The sequence below is a fragment of the Pinus tabuliformis genome, chromosome Q (genome assembly GCF_031772625.1).
Source record: "Pinus tabuliformis cultivar Carrire ecotype Pingquan chromosome Q, CPIR1, whole genome shotgun sequence".
Taxonomy (NCBI): domain Eukaryota; kingdom Viridiplantae; phylum Streptophyta; class Pinopsida; order Pinales; family Pinaceae; genus Pinus; species Pinus tabuliformis.
The window spans coordinates 1188873208-1188897621 of NC_142296.1; positions in this window are offsets into that span (position 1 = coordinate 1188873208).

Consider the following 24414-nt stretch of genomic DNA (forward strand, 5'->3'; position numbering starts at 1 on the left):
ATTATCCAGCAAAATGAAGAGACACAACCTACAACAGATCCGCTGTAATATCCTATGTTTTCTCTCACAACCTCACCTCTCTATTTCCCGCTCACTGAATACACATCTATCACATAGCCTCAAATACAATGCCCTCATACAAAGAGAGGGGTTACCTTCTAGGGCAAAAAACCCTAAACTAAACATAAGTTCTATCATCAGATCATCTGCCTAATGAACGGCCCAAATTGACTAGAAATTACTATACTTTTACAAGGCAATTTTACAACTGTTTTTTGCTTCGGAGACGGTTCCCTCGAAATCCCCCGCCAGGGGGGGGCTCCCAAAGGTCGCCCCCCCTGGACCCCCCCTGCAGCGAATATTTTACGGGCGGCGTTGCCGCCCCCATTTCGAACTGGGGTCTAATGCGGCGATACCTTTGAATATAGAAGATAATCAGGTTCCACACCCAACACACCTGGAAGAGGGCACCAACAACATGGCAGAACTTTTGGCAATAGATCAATGTATGGAGATCTTAGCAGAGGAAAATTTACAGAATGTCATAATCGAAGCTGACTCATAATTGGTTGTCAAAGCTGCCAAGAAGATTCAAAATGGAACCTCGCCAGACAAAGTGTCAAAGCATTGGAGGTTGCTGCAGGTGTTCCACCATATCCAATCACACTTACAAATCCTTAGAACATCAAGATTTGTGCATGTTAGAAGAAAGGAAAACATGCTTGCAGACAGGCTGGCCAATGAACGGGTGGTCAACAAGGACAGAGATTCTTAGCATCCTTGGGAGATTCTTCCTACCAGGCAGCTATGGGAAGATTGTTCCACTCTAGCAAATGTAGACTGGGATTCATGGTTGAGTAGTACTGATACTGGAAATAGAGATGGGCAAGACAGTGCCCATTTTTTCGTCAGTCTCTGTTCTTAAACTCTCGTCTCTTTTCCTTGGGCATTAGAATGATAGAGGAAGGTTTCAAGGTGAGCGATAACACATATTGGATGGCTGAGACTCTCTTGGCTCAATGAGTTTTTGTTGGAAACTCCCGAGGGCTAGCTCGGAAAAGAAGGAGGCAGACAGATTGGCAGGCTCGGATGGATGGTCTCCACCCAGCAATACCACGGATGCAATACCACAAGTGGTATATTGCACGAGCTTTAGCTAGTTTCCAGCTTAGTGTAAGAACTGTGCATTTTCATTCAAGAGATGATGCGTGGCGTAGAGATAAGAGAGAAAATTGCTCTTTATCGCGCGGTTAAGCTCCGTGCATCTCGACCGCGCAATATCTCTGTGGGGCATTGGATAGGGGCATTTCTTCCAATGGTTGAGATCAATCATGCTATTCACTTAAAGGTTCAGGACCCAACTTATTTCGGTGGACCCCATCTTGATAAGATATTAGGCAGGTCCACCAGGAGCCACATGGTCCTTGGTGGGACCATCTGGGGGCCCGACACCCCTCAAGACCATGTTCACAATTCGTATATACCTAATGGGTTTCTGAGTGGCACCAAGGTGGGTTCCACAAAACCCAAAAACCACAAGTGGATTATCGCGCAGGACATGGGCGGTATTGGGTTTCAGAGCAATTGCATGCGATTCCATATAGAAGCCAACATGTGCCATGGAGATATGGGGGAAAACCACTCTAATCACGCTGTTAACTCCCTTGCTTCTTGTCCGCGCGATATCCAGGATGGTCATCGGATCGGGACTCTGATTTCAACGACTCGGATTGATCGATCGTATTGCTTATTGATGAATAGGTTGGGGCTTGTACTAATCAACGCTATGTTATTTTTGCCAGTTATCGAAGGGCTTCGTCCCCGTTTTGTTTAGTACCTACTTTTGTTGCAAGAAGGTCAGTTTATTGTCTTGACTTGTTTGACAGATGTTAGCCATTTTTGTTGGCTGTGTCGCCCTTGTTGTCTGGGGCTCTATGTAAATTATGTAATTTATTTAGATCAATAGAAGGTTCGTATCTTACTTATCAACAAAAAAAAAAGAATACATATAACTAAATGGAATTCAATAAATAGCTTCAAAGTCTTGTTGGATTCTATGAGATTATTTTAAGTACAAATAATTTATTTCAGATTTGAAATTTACAAAATGTTAATATTGATGAGAAAATCATATCATATGGTGCAAAAGTTTTAAAGACATCCATTAATGGCCCATCTCTTGAATGAGATTAAATGATCTACTTAATTCTCATTGGGAATTCATTAATCCAATTTTTATTAGAAAATTCAATTTTTTAAGATGGATTTTTATTCTAGAAATAATAATGTCACATTTGTACATTCATACTAAACCACAAGATAGTTAAATAAAAATAAATTAATGGTTTCTTGAATTATTCACTTATATGACATGCTTGCATATAGAAATAATTGACTTAAGAATGCATAGTTAGAAAAAGTTGTCAGTTCAAAATATAATAAACTAGTTAGAACTCATGAACGGTTGATTTTAAAATATTATTTTTCTAAAAAATATATTTATACTTACATTAAGTTCTTTATTTCAAAAAATAAGAAATCATTTATACATACATGCATACTAAATAGAATTTAATACATACTTATGTTGTTGGTTTTTCTATGAGATTATTTCAATTACAAATAATTTATTGAGATTTGAAATTTACCAAATGTTAATAGAGGTGGGAAAACCAAATGCCATATGTTGCAAAAAGTTTAAATACATTTATTTATGTCTCGTATCTTGAATGAACTTGAACAATCTATTTTACATTCATTACCAATTAATTATTCCATATAACATTTCATATTACATGGAGTTTTATTTAAAAAAAAATACCACATTTACACACTTATATTAAAACTCATGATAGGAAAATAAAAGTCGATAAATGGATTTATATAGACCACTTATAACTCATTATCAATTATTTATAAATTTTTTTGTAAAATATATATACTTACTTACATTAAGAGCTACATTTCAAAAATGCATCACATTTATGAACTTCTATCAATGCATATAACCAAACAGAATTCTTAAGTCCTATTAGATTCTATGAAATTATTTAAACCACAAATAAATTATTTAAGAATTAAAAATGAAAAAATGTTAATATGGATTGGAAAATCAATGTCTTATGGTGCAAAAAGTTTAAATATAACCATTTTTTACCCATCTCTTTAATGAGTCTAGATGGTCCACTTAACACACTGTTAATTAATTATGCCATGTTTTATTAAGAAGATAATTGTGTTTTACATAGATTTTTGTTTTGAAACAATACAATATGACATTAATACACTCTTAATAAATTACGTGATAGAAAAATAAAATTCAATAAATGGATTCCTTATTAGATTATATGAGATGAGATGTTTGCATATACAAATAGTTGATTTAAGAATATATAAAAAAAATTATGGATTAAAAATAGAATGCCTTACAATTTAATGAGTAGTATTCACCTATGAGACATCACCCATTAGCCTAAATAGTCCACTTAATACTTATAATCATGAAATTAAAAGACTTATTTTTTGAAGAAATTCATCATAATATATGGTTATTATAAATCACATGTATACACTCATATTAATGGACATAGATAAGTACAAGTCAATAATATAATTATAGCTCAAATAATATGATTTTAGTTTATTTAAAATACAAATTTACAAAAAATTAACTTTAAATAATGAAATTAGATGCCTTATAGTTCAAAAAGTTCAAAGACATAATTCATCCATGATAGTGTCTAATCAAACCTTGATAATCCACTTAGCAATCATTATCATCAATTATATGTTTTTTTAAGAAATGAAAAATTATTTACAATATATTTTTATCTCAAAAATTAAATATCACATGTGTACACTCATATTAGTGCATTTTATATGTAAACAATGATTAAGTAACTTTGTGCCTTGTTGATTTTCAATATGATATGATTGCAGTTACAACCGTTAATTGATTTAAGCATATAAATTTATGAAAATTATGGATTGCGAAATCACATATCTTCTGCTTCAAAAAGTTCAAATCATTTACCTATGACACATTTCCCATTAGCCTTAACAATGAATAATGCGTTGTGAATAGTGAATAATGCACATAACATTTATCAAGTAAATTATTATAATTATTTAGTAAGAATATCACCTTTGTTTGAAAGGAGTTATATTTCAAAACTTATATTTCACGTTTATATCTGATTATTGATGCATATAAGTAAACATAAGTCATTAAAAATAACATGCCGCGATGGTTCATGTAAGATAAATTGAATGGAAATCAATTCATTTAAGAGCACACACACATGCGCGCATGTGCGTCTTAGGAAAATAAATTGATACAACAAAGTCATTGCAAAATCAATTATAAATAATAAGAAATATACATATTAATATAATTGGAAACTCCAATATATCTCAAAAACTATGTCCAAAATGTATTGAAAAATTGGAATGTACTTTCAACAAATTTATAAAGGAAATTATCTCCATCCACTACAATGAATTACATGTTCTATTGAACATTCAAATGCACTCAAGTTTTGTTTGATTAGATGAAGTATCTTAAGAAAGGGGAATAAAACTTGCGTACGCCAAGTATCTTCCTCTTTTCTTGTATAGGATTTTATCAAGATGTGGTTTGATCGATATCTGATGAATTGAAAAGTATGACTTTTCATATCTATTAGCAATACATTTGATTCTTAATAATTATATACATATTGGGATCCCATCAATCAAATTTTTCTCATAAAATTATCTTGTTCTCCCTGCTTTCAATTATGTTTGGAAATGACAATGAGACCTGTCCCATGCAAATTTAAGTCCTCCATATCAACATTTGATTTTTCAAGTACTTTTTGGATGTACTTGTCAGTGAAATTTAATGTCCATATTGTGACATAATATTTTTTTAAGCAATATTTTAATACTTCTCATTTAAAAGGCCTTAAAAAATAGGAACTATCACCAAACTGTCAATCTGTTTCTCTTTCAATATGAATTTTTTGTTTTCATCTTTGGTGTATGATTGGAATAATACTCCTTCCATTTCAAATATCAACAAAATATTTTGACTTGCAGCAATGCCCATCTGCATATTCACTACAACCACATGTATGATATTAACATATCTCCACTTCAACACTTCATTGCTTAAGGACATAAAAACCTACCATTTTAAAAATGATGTTAATGTTTATTATGAATTATTTCCATTTGTATGCAAACATAATTTTACATTGAGTTAATAGTAATCAAAAAATACAAATACAATTTCCCCATTAAAATGAACAAACTAATAATATGTTTAGTTTATACATAAAACCTAATACCTTTATTTAATTTGTATGGAACAACAGTCTTATAAAATTGCATTGACCCACCATTTAAATAACTGATTTTAAGACTTATAATGATTTCTTTAATTGCAATTGAAAAATATAATTACAATAGTCTACTGCAAGTAAACAAACTAATTATATATTAATTTCCACATACAATATAATAAAAAAATTTAATTTCAAACCTAATTAATTATATGCTAATTTCTAGAGTCTCTACCTTAGTTTATTTTTGTTCTTCTTTTAGTACAAATTGTATGTTTATTGTTGGTGCTACATACAACCTAATATAGTTTGTCAACTTATATGGAATAAAAAGGTTATAAAAATGCAATGGACCATCCTTCACATTACTAATTTCTACGAGGTATAATGGTAACTTGAACCACATTTGAAACAAATAATTGTAATGATCTAATTCCAACAAATAGACCAGCTATCTATTAATTTTTACATATAATGTAATCCATTGTAAAAGTTTCTATAGCATAGGAAATTTTGATATGAAAACATTATATGACCATTCAAATCAATAATTGTTATGAACACAATATCTCACCAAAAATAAAATTAAAATTAAAATATTTTATTTTTAGTAAAGATAAACCAAATCAATCATTCTTTTACTAATGTTGTGTAATAAAAGTAATAATTAATGATGTCATAGATATAATAGCATGAAATAGACATCGGTCATCTTAAGATACTTCTAAATGTAATTGAAGATACTTAAAAGTAGCTCGCGCATCCATAGTCTTGTTGAGTTTATGGATCATTCTCCATAGCTCATTGATCAACCAATTATCCTCTTTATTTTCTCCGATGAATGGAGGGGAAAGAATCACATTTTCTTTGGGATTCTCTTTCACTCTCTCAAGTGAACAATCCACTATAACAATATTGGTTGCATCATATTGGGTATGCATTTCGCACACTTTTTTCAATGATTTAGTGTGTATAACTTTTGTTGGATTGTCAATGACCTTATGTCCCTTTCGTGGTTTACATTCTGAACCAATCCACTTAAACCTAAATTTACCTTGTAATGTTTCTGAAACAAACTTTTTTAGAAATCTTTTTGTGCTTTGTTTCAAAGTTGTCTTCCAAATTGGAATGTCAAGAGATTCATTTTTGAAACATATTTGAAAAAAAAAAATCTGCATGTGGATGAATCCAAAATATCTTTTTCTCTATTGTGTAATCAACATTAGTTCCCATTTTCTCAATATTCCCTTTGTTTGTTGCTTCATCATGGATGCTATGATAAAAAATGTCCTTTAGCTAAAAAATAACTAATTTATTTTCAGTTAGTTTGGTTGCAACACAATGAAAAATAATCTAGTCAAACCAGTTTATTCATGTTACTAAAATTACTAAAACAATTGTTGAATCAATACACTTAGCATGATTGGTTTTTTATTATTTATAGATGAAACAATAATTTATTTTATCATCTTGATAGAACATGGAGTAAACATATTAACCCTTGAATCAAATACCAATAGTACTTCTTATTAAACCTTCAATCAAATACCAATACCAAGAAAAAAATTAGCAATGCAACCTTTAAAAGAAACACAGACACACACACACACCTTTAAAATTATTTTGATTGTTATTTTTGTCCTTTTTATTTGTTCCTATAATAAAAATATACAACGTTACGGTAGGTACAAGCATTAGAGTTGAAGAATAATAAGATAAACAAGTAGACATGTTATAAGTATCTGATATGGCATTATCTTCATATTTGTAACTTCGCACCTCATCATCATCTTTGTTACCTTTATTTGTCTTTAAAATAAACATATAAAATATTTTGAATTGTGAAAATGAATAAAATCATTAAAAAATAAGGAAAACAAGTGGACAAATTATAAGTACCTGATATTATATTTTGTCCTTGATGAAGACTTTGTTTCACTTTCATTTTTTCAATGTCTTTGTTCTCCTTGCTTGTCACTATAATAAACATAAAAAATGTTATAAATTGTGACAATAAACGAAACTCATTAAACAAGTCTACAAAAAGTGAAACATCTGTCATCGTGCATATAATATTTTGGTCTTCATTGTAGTTTTGTGGGACATTCCCTTGGTCAATATATTCATTCTCTTTATTTCCAACTATAATAAAAATATTAAATGTTATAAATCATGATAATACAATTAATAATCTAGAATAAAAAATAAGAAGATAGAGTTACAATGATTAATACCCATTTCTATCTCCATCATTCCATGGTCATTGTCATGATTAATTTCATTCGTCTCATAATTCCCTATAATATTCATCCAAAAATGTTATGAATATGGAAATTAAATAAATTGAAAAAGTATCAAGAGCAACAACCGAACAAGTTATGTACCTGGTATGATAACTTCTTCTCCTCCTCCTTCTCCTCCTGTTTCCATCTCTATACTTTTGTCAACATCATAAGAACTATATTGATTTTTTTTTGCTTCCCACTTTCATCATTCTTTGTTTTAGAATCTCCATCATTAGTCATTTTAGTAAACACTTCGAAAATTAAGAAATATGAACAAAATAGTATCCAAAGTATTATAAGAGAAGCAACAAAGGAATTGTAGTACCTAAATTTTCCAAGAAGTTAATGGATCTTGGATTTGATAGTTGAAATGATTTGTAACTATTTAGCATGATTGCCCTTTGTGACTCTTTCGCACAAGACATGCAATGCTTCTTCTATATGTACAACAAGCCTTGATTAAATTTGTCCCCGCATAAAGAGAAATAACCACTTTTGCATCACTACATTGTTCGTGTTTTTCCAATAAATCCATCCATAAATAATAATCTCTCTTATTTTCATCAAATGTGCAAGATTATTTTGAAGCCTCCACAATTTTTAATTCTGAAGTATAGAAATGTATAGTAATAACTATATCATAACTATAATTCTTTTGGGACTTATATCCATAAATACCAACAGTCATTTTATAGTTGAACTTGGAGTTTTTTATGAAAATTTCTGAAGACTACCATACATCATTACAAAACAAAAGTTCTACTAAGAGAACTATAGTAAAGTCATTCAATTCGTTTTTTTCAATAAGAAATTGAAAAAAATCAATATAATATCCCTTGTGGAATGGTTCTTTTTTCAAATCTAATGTATCTAGAACAACAAGGTAGGTATATAAAAATGGATGCAACTGACATTAAAAAGAGTGCAAAAGTGTTGACAAAAAATCAGGGCCCCCAAAATGACAACCAAATTCAAAATCGTTGTCAACTCGTTGAACCCTTGTTGATCTATTTATCATTTTATGAAGGACTTCACATGCTTCCTGAGAAAGGGACTCTATATTTGTATTACATGTTCATTTTACATAAGTAGACCCATCCACCATGTTGCCAAAATTGGAAAATATGTTATCATTAATTTCATAATGCTCAAGAATGTTGAATGTGGTAAGAGTCTTCTCATTCAAGTTCTCATCATGACTTTGACAATATGTAACCATTTCATCCAATATTTTTCTCTTGGTTTTCAATTTAGAACAATAACCTTTTAATTTTATTGAATTTGTTGGATGATTAAGTGGAATAGAGAAAACAAATGGTTCCATCGAATAGCTTATCTGCTACTGAAGAAAATTCTTCCATGGTTAATCGTTGAAGGTACCGAAGAGTAGTTACTGTCAAACTGTGTGGACTATTTATTTTTTAGCTCTCAAAATTAGGTTTGTTTGGACAACACTTTAATGTGCCTAGTTGGTAAAAGTTAAAAACATTGTCCCATTTATCCCAAAAAGGTTCATCAAGATATAAGAGATTTTTTTTGTCAAAAAAAATTGCAATTGGATAGTCGAAGAAGGAGCACAACATTTCATCATTGACCTAACAAAATAATAAGTATAAACTAATATGAATTAATGTAGAAATGAAACTAAATAAGATATTATAAACCAATGAGAATTCATTATATAGATGAGAAAATATGACTTATATTATCAACATTAATTATTTATCTAAAATAAAAAGAGCTACTATAATAAAATGCTAAATGTAAAAATAATTAAAATTACATACCTTGTCTTCTGTTGTCTTAGAACATCCAATCCTCATTTCTTTTAATTTGTCATTAGAAATTAAGAAATGTCTAGCTGAGCGCACACAATAAATAAATGGAGTTTTGTAGAATACCTTATTTGCAAAATTTAGTTGACAACAAATTCGGATCACCTCAGTGGGTTCAACTTATGGATGCAATAATCGAGCATTATGTTTTTTATATTTTTGTTTCTCCTCCTTAGATATATTATATTTAGGATTTGTTAAAATTTCTTTCACTGCTTGAATGGTGTGTTGACCATGAACTATACAAAAATTAATATTTTTAGAATTTAGATCTGTCTCATTTATAATTTTGACAGAGTTGACCAATGGATCAGACTCATTGATGCCAAATGGAATCAGAAGAGCATTAGGCAATGAGGTTTGAAATTTCTCTAGGAATTATTTCACTAATACTTTAGCATTTAAATCATCTCGTGATATCCATTTAAAGACTTTGGGGGCTTATGTACATCTTTCAACAACCACTTTTCTACTAAAGGAACTTGAAAATAGACACCAATGTTTGAAGACTTCATGAATTTCATCACATTGATTTGCAATCTTTGTTGTCTCAGATTCAACTTTCTTAATTTTTTGAAATTATGTAGTAGGCTTGAAATCACTTTCTGTTATGTTCTCCAAATTAGATAAATATACTCTTATTAAAGCAAGTAATTGAGAATCAAGTTTATCATCTGGTATTTTATCAAGAATTTTACCTTTTTGTTGTAAATGAAGAACTACAGATGATGTTTTTTAACATCTTACATAGCGATATCTCACAACAGTGGTGATTCATTTTAAAAGATCTGCACAACTATTTAGTCCAGATTTAGTGAATCTCTCATATTTATCAAACTTTAACATTGAATTCTTTATCATATTTGGTGAATCAGTACTTGAAGCTTCAATCAAATCTAGTGTAAATTTTGTATACTCCACTTAACAAGAATTTAATATTACCTCATTTTATTTAATCACCTTCACTTGAAAGTCAATGTCATTTTCATTGCAAGCATAGAAATTAATAATTATTCCTAATAGGTTTGGTTCTTTCCCATCTATGGATGCAAACATATACATATTAGGAAACATATTCATAGGAGATTCTATTTGGATGTACCAATCATGCAAAAACCAATATTTATTAGATGTATTGTATTTTTTAATCATTTCAAAATTAGAATTAGAAGGTGTTATTGATACTATCATTTGAGTTGAATAAATTTTATTTTTCTTAAGTGATGGTTGTAACATTTTGATTTTCTTTTGGGCCAACCAATTATGCAAACAACAAAAAAGTAAAATTTACATGAAGCAAAATGGAATTATAATTTCAAATATTGTCACATAATGTTATTTTAAATTTTGAAAAACCACCTAATCTAACCATTTCTAAGAGAGTATACATAGAATATAAAACTACAATCCCAGTTGAAGGAGGCATCGTTCGCATATCACTTGCTTTTGGTTTTCTCTTCACCACTATGCTTCTAATTTCAGGCACGTCAAATTCCATAGTTTCTAGAAAAAAATTATGGAGGACATGAAACACAAAATATTATTACACAACCTTATAATAAATGATTTCCATTTACATGCACAATAATAAATGAGTACATATGTTATGCAAGTTTACTATACGACACCAAAATTTATCACCTAGCTAAAATTGCTAGGAAACGAAACCACCTAATCTAACCATGTCTAAAAGAGTATACATAAAATATAACACCACCATTCTAGTTGAAGGAGGCACTGCTTGTATATCACTTGATTTTTATTTTCTCTTCACTACTTTACTTCAAATTTCACGCACAACAGATTCCACAGTTTCTACAAAAACATTTATGGAAGACAAGGAATACTAAATACTATTAAACAACCTTATAATACATGATTTCCATTTACATGCACAATAATAAATGAGTACATATGTTATGCAAGTTTACTATATGACACCAAAAGTTATCACCCAGCTAAAATTGCTCAGAAAAGAAAAATACCCATGTTAGTATGGGTTGTCCTCATTAAAAACCCACTCCTAAGGCTATTTCCATGGGTTTTATTAATCAACAACCACCATTTATTAGCATAATGTCTAAAATTATGAATTTATAAATACTATAACTATTCACATCATTATATGTGTGACAAAATGAACAAGAACAATAAAAAGTGTAGAACTCAAAATAATATATAATCATGGTTAGAGAAAGGGCACCCTCAAAGAATTTATTATGTTCTTTTAATCGTGACTATATGGAAGCTAGCACCTACTTTCTTTCCTTCTAGCATGAGCATAAGGAAATTTCCAAAAGACATTACATTGTGAATAAATAAATAAAAAAGTAGAGACTACAACAACATCATATTTACACAAAATTTATCTCTTATAGTTATGTATATTCTTAGTTTGCTTTAGAAACTGTAAAAGAAAAACACAATGAAAAAACACTAGCTATGGCGATCATAAGATTTTCTTCTAGATCTTCATCTAGCACAAAGATAAACACATAACAATATTGTAAGGTGAAAGAAATATATGGTGTGATAGAATTGCTTCTAGCAGGAATGAAATCATATTTCCAGCAAGAATGTTGCAAAGAAAAAGAAATATTTGCATCCTAGATTTCTTCTTAGGAGCCAAATCTACAATAGTATATTTACAAATATAAAATATTACAAATTATAAGTGGCAAATAACCTTAAATTAGATCTATTTCTCAGCCACAAACCTAGAAATGTCTTTCAGCTCCGAAATAAAATTTTAACCAAGGAAAATTGATTACAAATAAGATTTGTTCAATGTCCCTAGTATGGTTTCTAGGATGTTATCACTCCCTAATTGGTTAAGGCTATGAAATAAACCTAGAGGTAACCACGAAACCACTTTTAAGCTTAGAAGCTAGCCCTTCTAAACTCAGAGAGGGATCTCTCTATTGGATTTAGATTTGTTGTTGTTGGATTTTAAACTAGTTATTAGGTTCATAGTTTGGTTTTTTAAAATGTTTGGTGGAAACTGCAAGGAACAACAATTGGGAAATGGACTCAAAATCTTAGGGTGATCAGATACAAAAATATCATAACAGATTGAAACAGGGCAAGCTAGGCAGGCTATTAGATCTTTGTAGCTTTGTGGAGTGAGAGGGAGGAATAGATTCAGATTTAATTAAACATAGAGAATTTTAACATGAATTCTATATTTAACTTCAGTTTGAAAACATATAAATTTCTTATAAGCCAGGACAGAGTGTGATTAAACAAGTTCATCCCTTCATCTTATTTTAAACAATTCAAATAAGAAAACATATGAAAACAAAGATATAACAAGTTTACAAAAGGAAAGACATCACCAATTAGCTTGACACATGAATCCTGGAACAATATTCTGTAGTAATGAAATGACGACTTTCACCTCAGTGAACAACTTTACATCAAATTGTGCTTTCTTAATACAAGTCCCAACATTTAAACTTCGATTTAAGAAGAACTTATACAATAATTATAAAAAATATCTTGAATGGAAATATCAAGTCTTTTACAAAATATCCTAAAAACGGATTACATAAATAGTACAAAAAAGTAGATAGCTCAAGCTGCTATAGTTCTCTGGTACTATCTTCGAGGATTGTTGGTGATGACTCGACCTGAAAAGTGTTGCCTTATTGTTGAAGGTGAAAAATTGTTTTATCCAAGTAAATCGCATGATTTATCCCATTCGTCTTCACCTGGAGTGGAGAATTCGACTAACTTCCTGTAGGTTTTATCCACCTCAGTGTACTTTTGAAAATTAGGCTTGACAATGAATAAGTGCTTTATCTCATGCTTGATAAGAAGATAAAAATCCAAAGCTTCCATGTAGGTTTTTCCAGTGATGCTTCCTCTGATGGTGGAAAACTTGTGCCAATGAATGTGCAATTGCAGATTCATTCTCCAAATGTTCAATTTTCTGGGTTAATGTATGAGTCTTTTGTATCTCAGCTAAGTATACATTATCAATCTTTAGCTTCTACTCCTGAAGATTATTTAGATGATTTTTTAGCTTCTCAATTTCATGTCCTCTGATTGATAGGTCATCCATTGCTTTGATTATTTCTTTTGAAGAATCTGTGGATTGTGCCTCCATAATGATAGTTTCTAAAGTGGATGCCCCTGCTACTGATGTAAACAAAATTGGAACTTTTGTCAGTGGAATTGATGCCAACTGTGTGGATTTTTCTCTTTCGTTTAACAATTTCTCCATCTCAACCTCCATTACTTTGATTTGTCCACTTTGTTCAATAATGATTCTGAATATGTCTTCCTTTTCCTTCTCTAATTCTCCAACATCCTTAGTCGTGGGTCTTATATGGAGGGAAGCTTGAGCTGCTCCTTAAGCACTGCAATTTCATCATTTTTCCTTCTGATAATATCCTCTACAGATTTAACGTTTCTGGGATCATATCCCCGTTTAATTACTAGATCCTCTAAATATTTGATTTTTGTGTCTTTAGTCAGACAAAATATTTTTTCTAATTTAAGCTAGGGCTAGATGTTATCCGCTGAAGCTTGCAGTGTAGAAGCTACCATTGCTGAAGTTGTAAAAGTTGAGTACAACATCTCCCCTATTTTCTTATGCAGATCTATTTGATCAATTGGATGAATTTGCTCAGTATCGAAGGAAAAAAGTGATTTCTTGTAGACTTATGGAGTTTTTGGGAAAGGGACCACAACCTATAGGAAGGCTATTTGCATTTTCCCTTTATTTGTGTCAAAACCAAAGAGTAGCCTATGTTGTGAAGAGGTTGTCTGCTTCCAAAACTATGTATATGTTGTAGATTTTAACAATTTGTTTATCTTCTTCATCTCTTTGTATGTAGCAAATATGTTTGGTTCAGCTTGGTCATGAACTAATTCCCCTAACTGAAAGGTGTCTAATGGCTTTTTAGAGGCTGAAGAGGATGGAGATCCTATAAAAATATCTTCATCCCTCCTTAAAGCATGAGGACCTGTAAAAATAATAATGGACTGTGTATTTTCTTCTTGGAAAGCTTGCTCTGTTGGATTGGTTCTTTGCCTCTCGTACATCTGAAATTACTTCTCTTGAACTTCTATGACTGTGGGGGAAGAATCTTCCCTTGGCCTGTTGTATTAATTCTTCTGTGGTGTAGGATTTTGTGCTACAGTTGTTGATATTACCTGCTCTTCTACCTCCTGCAAAGTGTTTTCTAGCCATTGATCATGGTTCATGTATTTCTCAATCTCTGGCCTAGGAGTGTGAAGGTATGGAGTGGTATTTTGTTCTACTCTTAGCTTTGAAATCACTCCCAAGGGGTCATATGACTAGGTGAAGCTGGGTTTGAAGTTCATTTTCTTTAGGAGGATGCTTGCCTCTTTAGTTTCTACCCTAGTATTATAGATGAAAGGACCCACCTATGTTTTAATCTTAAATAGTGATTTCTTCTTTGTTACCACAAAATGCGACTCGTCATGCTAATAATTTGTCTTATGTATTCTAATGAGAAAATTGTTATTGGGACAAAATTTGGAAACATGTAAGGTGGAAATTCACACGCACAGACCCTAATATATGTGTACTTCTGGTAGAGGTACCAGTCACTTATTTTTGTTTGTTCACTGAGATGAAGAAAGCTTTTGATTTCAAGTCCTATCCTTGGCTCCACATTATTGTTTAATAAGAAAGATAATTTATATAAGAATTGATCAACATATTCATTGAAGGTGATTTCATTGGAGTGCTTCCTCACCAAGGAAGTCCAATGAATTAATGATTGAGCATTTCCTTGCTCATCCAATTTTTCTAAGGGAAAATTAAATCTATCCCCCTGATGGTATAAAAATAGATAAACTAGGGCTTAAGAATATTTAAATGTTCCCTCTATAGAAAATTTCAGGAACTCCTCATGAATTGCATCTACTAGATACTCATTGTAATTGAAGATGGAGGGTTTTTCACCTGTTGTAAATATTGACAAAAAACCAATGATGGCCTCATCAACCCACTGATCAAATTGATAGCCAGTAAACATGAAACAATTGAGATAATCTGTTTGGTCATATCTGCGAACATAGAGGATGAATAGGGGGGATTTCTCTTCAGTAATTGGGCAACTAGGCGACATCTTGCTTCACTTGCATTGAATTTAGTGTTAAGAATGGATGAATCTGTCTCATGGATGTATGATCATGGCTTTCATGTTTATAATTCTATTTACCATGAAAACACTGTGACTTCTCTTGAAAAGCAATTTTTGGCACGTTTTCCTATAAGTAGACATGACCTTCTTGTTATCGTGCATGTTTCACAGGTGAACATTTTATTTTTTGCACGACTCTTTATGCCGGTTTTAATTGCTGATGTATTTTTCTTTGTAGGTCAAGAGCTACTATGATGGATGCATTGGAAGTTTTATTTCACATGACCCTACCTCTTCTTTGGTTAAATTAGAGTCTTAGGGTTTAGCCTATTTATGTTTTAGGTTTTTCTTATTAAGGTTTGTTTGTCCTTAGAGTTTCTTTTATGGCTAAGGTTTAGGTATGCTTTTTCATGTTTCATTATCATAGGAAGTTAATTTTTTGCATGACATTAGGAATTTAACCATGCATTCAGCTTTTGTGTTGCATTCTCTACATAAGCATGGCGTGGAACTCTTAGTTTCAGTTAGTTAATTCTTTCTTGCATAGAAATGGCATTGCACTACATTATGTTCCTGCATTACATCATTTCTTTGCTTGCTGCATTACATCACACATTTGTCGTCTTGCTTAGAATACACTAGGCATTGACATAGCCTTGCATTATTCTCTATGTTGCATGCCATTGCATGAGCCTTCAAAAAATTATAGCCCTATGAGTCTTTCGTTCTATGATTAGCTTTCTTACACCTGTTTGCACATGCTCAAACCTTACAGGAATTGCTTTAGCTTCTTTGCACATGATGAAACCCTAGAAGAGCTCCCGGGTTAGCTTGCCTTAATGTTGAAACCGTAACCCTAACAGTTGCGTGTGGTTGTAATGGTTCTGAAAGGTAACCTCTCATAGAACCATTAATTGAAATTAGGTCCAAAACATGTATCCTATTGGTCTATCTCATTACCAAGGAAAATACAAGAAGTTACTCATGGGTAATGCTAATTAGTTTAAATGAGCTATATCTGTAACTTGAACTCTATTTCCAACTTGGTCCTGGATATTTCCTGGAATGTGTTCATTGTTCACCTATCGATTAGAGATGTGACATGTAAACAAGCCATGAGAGAAAACCTAAATCAGAATATTTTTTAGTTTCTGTCAAAACAAGAAACAACCTCTCTTGCTTGTAAAATAAGACGGGATCCCTCATCCTCCTTGGCATAATAAACACCAATTAATAAGTGCTAATCTGGGCATGAAATAAATTTAAGTTAAATAAAGGGTAAAGGATTGAGAAAGGCTTCCTACACAGAGAGGTGATGCAACATCTCCACCGGGGTACAGACCAAGCTCGCTGGAAGCAAAGTGACGTTTGTGATTTTTTAAAGTGACTCCACTAGGATACTGTCAAGGCCTGCTGACAGTGGAGCAACACCATAAACCTATTTTAAAATTGTGAATACAATAGTCCCTACACTTTTTTCTCTGCATCATTATTAACTACTAGCGTTTGTGAACTTTTGATGTTGTTCTTAATTAATAACAGGACCTAGCTGAGACACAAGGGAAGGGCATGCCTGGAAAAGGTTAAACAACCCAAGGAGTATACATATTACCTGGTTCAATACTTCCTTTCCACATCCAAAAGACTCAATCTACTGTAAGGACACAACCAAAGATGTTGGATTCTACCAGTGGCTCGCAATTGTTGTATCTACTACTACAACGCCTAAATTTTAGGACATATTCAAATTTCGAGTCACCCTCCACTCCCCTCAGGTCTTAAAGGTTGTGATCATGTTCCAAATTGGTCAATTTCCTAATTCCTCAATTATCCTAAAACCCTATTGCTACTTATGCCCACATAATTCATATTTCTCAAATCCTATGCATTTTAACATCTCAGTTAAAGTATCATGGTTTCATCACGATCCCCATAAAATTGCAATCTTATTTTCCATTTGTGGGTCCTAGGTTTCATGGGATATATTATAAAATACTGCCAAGTGCTTTTTTTATAATCATGCCACATCTGGTCTTTATAGGTGTGAGCACATTAGGATAATTGTCATTTTCTTAAACCTTGTCCAAACCCTAATCTACCAGCACCTTCATTGAAGGACTAAGTCATGATTGGCTCGATACTCCTCTTTGGATGTGCACTATCTTCCTCGCACCCCATCAACATTTATGCTTATTGTAAATTGTCTCGGTCACATTATCAAACCTTTGCATATTCATGTGCACAAGTGTTTAGTTTTTTCAAGAGGAAATCTCTGCGTGAAAGACTCGGTTGCTAAAGTTTTATATTCTTCTTGGCATGATTATCCTTTCAAGAAAACATTTGAATACTTGAACTAGTGTTGTTTGCAAAGTCACCTAAAGGCCTATACTGCAATTATTGCGAGGCCTGAATTAATTAAGGATAATAAAATTATGTCTTCCAAGGCCTTTGCTCTTTTTTGTATGTTTAAGGCTTGCTCTTTAATTTGAAAATAGACAAAGCATTAGATTCCAATTCCTTAAAGTCATTGAAAAGACTCAATAACTATATCTGTATGAGAATTACCTTATAAGTTCTTACCCTCTTGTAATTGGACATTGTAGGTCCTTTCGATCACCATAGGTTTGGGCTTTTGTGGAACGAATCATAAGATGAGAGGGAAGAAAGGCACTAAGAAGGGTACCATGTACCAAGCCCGCTAAGGAAAAGGTAATATGTTATCATTCTATGGGAAAAGACATATTATCAATCACTGGTGGTTTAGGAGAAAAAAACACAAAGTCTCACCAAAAGGCGCAACGATATTCTGTATACTTGGGTGTCAATGATGAAACTGAGATGCACGTTTCAAGAATAATAACTTGGATTGCACTGGTAGTTGTACAAAAGAAAATATACCAGAAGGGAGATCTCAATGCATCTCCAAGAAATATGTGCCAAGGGAAAGGTGTTATTACTCAAAGTATTAAAAGTCATTGTTGATTTAACTATGCGATGAGGAAAACTGGTTGAGGACTATGCAACTATCAGAATAGTGTTAGAAGCATTGAGACCATGTTTTCTTAACCTATTGACAACATGTTGAACACATGTCAGATGCATCAAACAAGCCAGACATCAAATATCAAAGTTTTGCAACCATCTATATGCAACGTGCTAGACAAAATCATGTTTTGCATAAAACCATGCTTCAGTGATGAAGCACAAAGTGGTGAAAAATCCATGAGTTGTTGAGTGTATAAGAAACAACACGATGAGTTGAAAAATAACTCAAGGAACGTGTCACTTATGAGGTTATCCTATGGGTCACATTATTTTGGTGTTTGCATACAAAGGAGTGATACATTAAATAATCATAAGGCAACAAATGGTAGAGATCAAGCAATTGTTATCCCAATTGAGAGGAGGATATATAAGTAATGACATGAGTAACAGGTCCAATTCTAGATCCCTTTTAGCAGCATTGCAGAGGACATAACCGATACCATAGATTGAGATCTTTGACATCGAGGCATGTCGATTCTGAAGAGGAAATGACCATGATACTATTGTTGGGCATATAATTAAAAGATTGTTTTGGAGTCTCAGGAACAATGGCTTCTCTTATGATGAAAAGAGGAGGAATATATACGAGATGGTAACCAAATTTGATGTAAAATGGATATTGAAATTTATGTGTCGATATGGTGGTGAGACCATATGGAAAATGTAACATGTAATAGAAAAGTTCCACTAGGTCAGAATTCGCATGCTACCAACCTTCGATGCGACCTTAACCATATTCTTAGTTCGCTAGGTTGTAATGATTTTCAAACAATATGGCCAGTAACTGGGACCCATTTTGTTTCGCGACTTTGCGACCTATTGCCAAGTCACCAAGTGGCATAGTCGCACTTGGTGTAGCTAATGTTCCATGCACTCTCAACTATTATGCCACTTGGTGACCTTATTAAAACCATACCTCACACCTATAAATCACAGTTGGAAAATGCGACCTACTCAAGCATCGAATAGTGGGTGCCATGATTTAACCAGGGAGGAACACAATTTCAAATTTAGCTTTGAATTAATACCCAGTCCAAGAAATTTAACATGGAACTAGGTGCAACCTTAATAGTCTGACAATGTTACCATTTCTTTCAGCATGCACTCCATGCTCCCAAAAAACAAATCCTCTCGCATGGCCAACGCATATGGAATTTCCAAAGCAGAGGTTGAGATCTTTATCATCAAAAATCACATAATGTGGGCATCTTCCCATTCATAATGAAAGTTAGTGAAATTTGGTATCCAGAACAAATAACACACACTATCAAAACCACTCAATGCTACCATGGAACATCAGTTTTAATGCTATGCAGACATTTGAAACCTTATAGTAACAATGTCCATAAGGAATAAAAATGATGTGTAATAAATATAAATTGAATTATGACATGGTTTTGGAATTATTCGAACGATGCATGGGAGGCATTGATAGGATACTTGGTGTAGAGGCTCTCTGTTAACACATATATGAAGCAACCATATATCATCTTAAGTTGGTTTTAAGCACTATGATTTGTTAAGAAACATGTTGAAACAATGAGGAACATGCAATGGAAATGGTGCTTATGCCTAGTAAATTGTGCTAAGACACAGGTGGAAAGGGAGAATTAAGTTACAATGGTGTCTCTTGGTTATGCTTGTAAACCCATGCCTTTAATAGGTTATCGAATGCTGCGCTGGAAGAATATGTTTTAGGGTTGTGATGGGCCATATTTCATTCAAGGGATGCAAAGTAGCTAAGGAAATGACACACACGAAATCACATGTATGTTTGGGGTAGAATATTTCACGATTAGTACCTATTGATAAGTGTGACACACACTAAAATGTGACTGCACAACCCCTCCTTTCACTCCGTTACTTTAAGGTTGCAAAATCTCATAAGGTGAACCTTAAAGTGCAATCTCCTTTGAGATGCGACCTTAGGGATCCAGTTTACCTAAAATATGCCCTCTGTTTAGATGAATACACAGAAGGAAAAGGGACCTTGCCATGGTTTTTAGTTGGTGGTCTATATATGAACAATTCCTATCATTTTGGGCTACTCCTGAAAGAAGGTTCGAAGAAATAGTCCAAATAAAAAGAGGGCACCTCCAACAGTAGCAAAGTATGAGTCTCAAAGTTTGCAAACAATGATTGGAAGCCTAGAGATACCATGCAAAAGCCACTTGCTCTGTCGACAATGTTGCACAAGAGGGGACTTTACAGGGGTCCAATTAATTTCTTTCTTTCAGTCAATTAATTATTCCTTTTATTGTTATTATTATAAAGGTGTGAATGACTAGTGTCATCTGTGTGAAGGTAGAAGATTTACATGAAGAAAGGTAGGGTTTCTTGCACGAATCTACGCAACTAATGTTTCTGTGGACAAGTAAACCAACCCCACTAGGTTTCTCAAGGAATTGCACCAACATTAATGACAAATGTATTAGCAAGAAAATGAACAATCAATGTAGAAAATGAGCAACACCACTCTATTCATCATCTTGTATGAATCATTGTATCTACTGAAAAACATTGGAAACATGCATTAGAGTTTCCAATAACTTATTTATTCTCCTCACAAGTTATCTATCATTAGAATGTAATTATTTCCCATCATAATGCCAATAACCTGGATGTGCCAAATTAGGCACGTAATAGTCATTGAGCATGAGAGAATAGTGAGGGAGGTCAAGAGTCATGAGGGTAGATGAAAGGTCACAAGACGAGGTGAAAGGTCATCCTCCCAAATCCTCATGCCTCATTTGAGAGGGACTTTAGCACTTTATTTTAAGTTAGGATTAGATAGTTGATTTGTGCTTGGTGGCTAGGCTACTAGAGTGAGATGCAATGAGGCTAGGGTTTTGAATTGGGAAATAATATGAGTAACCCATGTTCCATTATTGGGATTTAAGAAATTATAAGATATGTACTTGAATTTGCAATAGAATTAATAAGATGTTCTTCATGTTTGGAACTATTTCCCATGGTTACTCATGGTGGTTGTATTGGCTGTTTGATGTTTTCATTATACTTGTATGTGTGCTTTCATATATGGAATATGTTATGGATTGATTCATAGTTGTTGCATGTATGTTTTCTTTCGAATATGTGCTTACCTATTTCTTCCCATGTTGGTGATCTATTCTAAACTAATTTGAAATTAACCTCTAGCATGTTCTTGTTCATGTATGTCTTCTTGGGATTTGGCTTACGAATCCTTCTCATGGCATACTCTTTCTTATTGTTTTTGTGACTTGATTGTACCTCTTTTTGTAGTTTCTCAATATTGGGCCGATTTTGTTTCATTGTCTTGAAATTTCATTCTTTCCCTCACTTTGACCCTTTTTCATTTGACAGCCAAGAGCAAAAACATCCATGGTTGCAGTCAAGCCCACATACCGGATGGGGCTCCTATCTCGATTGATGTGAGGTCTAATTGGGACTCCACACAAGGAAGACACCCTAGCTATTGGTGGTAAATTCCAACCTGTCAACACGTACATTATAACTTTGATGGCTAGATGTTAACAAAGATGCTCAAAATTTAATATATTAAAAAATGTGCATGCCTAAGTGATATCCTCCATGGATATCACAACATATCCATAGATATGCCCTAAAGATGCTCATTATTTAACCGATTTAGTATTTTTATGCCTATCAACTTCAAATGATCATAAATTCTCAACTAGGAGGATTTTCTTCAAGTGGGATATATTGTTGGCAATGTTTCAGAGAGGAATATTGAATCACATCAGCCATAGATTCACTAGATAACTATGATAAAGAATCAATAGAATTCAAACCTCTTTGACTTCACTTGATTAGGACATGCAAGATATCATTGTATCATACTACTTCCTATGAAGTATTGTTTCTTTCTTAGTAATCCCCTTTCACATCAATGACATTATTTGTCGTCAATGACAATATTATGTGCAACATCTAACACTATAGTATCAAATAAAAAAACACTTCAATTCATGGTATGTTTGTCATGAATTACTCTCTCTCTCTCTCTCTCAAAATTGTCTCAAATCTACAGTTCTAATAAAATGGCACAATATGCTCGATATACATAATGAAACATGTTGCCTAAACATGTACGTATGGAATATTGCAACAAAATTATATAGAAAATAAATATGATATATAAAGGAAATCTCATGCATATATATGGTCGTATAACATATGGTGTTGTTTATAGAAAATGGAACTCATTGGTCACTCATTGACTAGTTCTAGCCTCACCACCATCATTTGCATATTATAAATTTATCTTTATCCTCTTACTAGAAGAAGGAGCTCAATTTTATTTTTAGGGCATGCTTCGTCTCTCTTGGGACTCCAATGAAGAAACACCATTCCCATTCTCTTATGATTCAAGTATAGGAAAATCATCGAAGATGATATAATTAGTCACGAGGGAACTGTCCCCCTTCACATTCCCCACTTTTCTACTATATCGCACTCCAATAGTCACAAGAATGAAATCAAAATATCTAGACAAGAAATTCCTAGAATCAATTCAATTCACCATAGATGAAAATATAATTAACGGGTGATATCAATGTGGATGTCCCACCCACTAATGGAGATTTAGTTGTGGGTGGTGTAATTAGCTACATAAGCGACTCAAACAGAACATCTATTATTGCATCCACTAAGCTACTATCATGGACTATTGGTCATGGAACTACATGGGAGTTCTCTCGTGAAACCACCAGGAATAGAATAATTAGATTCAAAATAGGGGCCTTGTTGGGTGGCCTATAGATGAAGCTCCAATAGGTGGATGTTATGGTGATGGTTATGGAGGAGGGTGATGATCAACACCCATGGGTGTTACTAATATGGAAGTTCCCCAATTGAAGTAAGTCAGAACAAACATCAAGGCAATGTGACAATAAATATGGATACTTGATGGGCGAGTAATGGATGGTGGTGAATGATATGAAGGGTGAAAAGAGGAGAACTAATAAAGCAAAGGATCATGCATATACATTTATAATATTTCAATTAATAAACGAAAATACGAGACTTAAAATGGTTGGTAGGTGCACACGTCGATACAAAATGTTCTTATTAACTAGTAAAGTTTGGTTTTTTCTTGGAGCAATGAAAAAAGACGACAAATATTGTTTAGTTATGTTGAGGTCTCTAATTTTTTTGGTAGGTTTGGACCAATCCTATAGATTTCATATATTATAGCCCTATAATTAGAAATATTGGTTAACTAGCTTTGGGTATTAGGGATGGATGATATTCTTTAGGTTTAGACCAATCCTATAGTTTTCATATATTATAGTCCTATAATTAGAAATATTGGTTAACTGGCTTTGGGTATTGGGATGGATGATAAAATTGAGTTTAATGAACTTGCTAGAGATAATTATGACTATTCTATGGTGTTTTGGAGATCCTGGTCAATGACCTCAATGTAGCCAAAGATGCATCAATTTCATCATCTGGATTTCTTGGTTCTTGGTTTAGGTTTCATTGTTCTCAATTTTGGTTTGATAATGATTGGTTTAGGCTTTGATTAAGTTCCATATTAACTAATATTCGTACAACTAAATATAGTTATTGTGTTTACAATATTATTTGGGTATTTTTTCTTCTTTTAAACCTAGTTAAAAAAATCAAGAAAAATAATAGAATTCTTACTTGGACTCCAAAGATAATGTATGGTGTTTATTTGGCATCAGAAGTTGTTCAGGAATCAACCAAATTGCTCAATATCTCCAAAAAGTGTGTCCCACACTCCCAATATGGTAAAAAATGATTCATAGGTTCACAAATAACCAATCTCACTAGT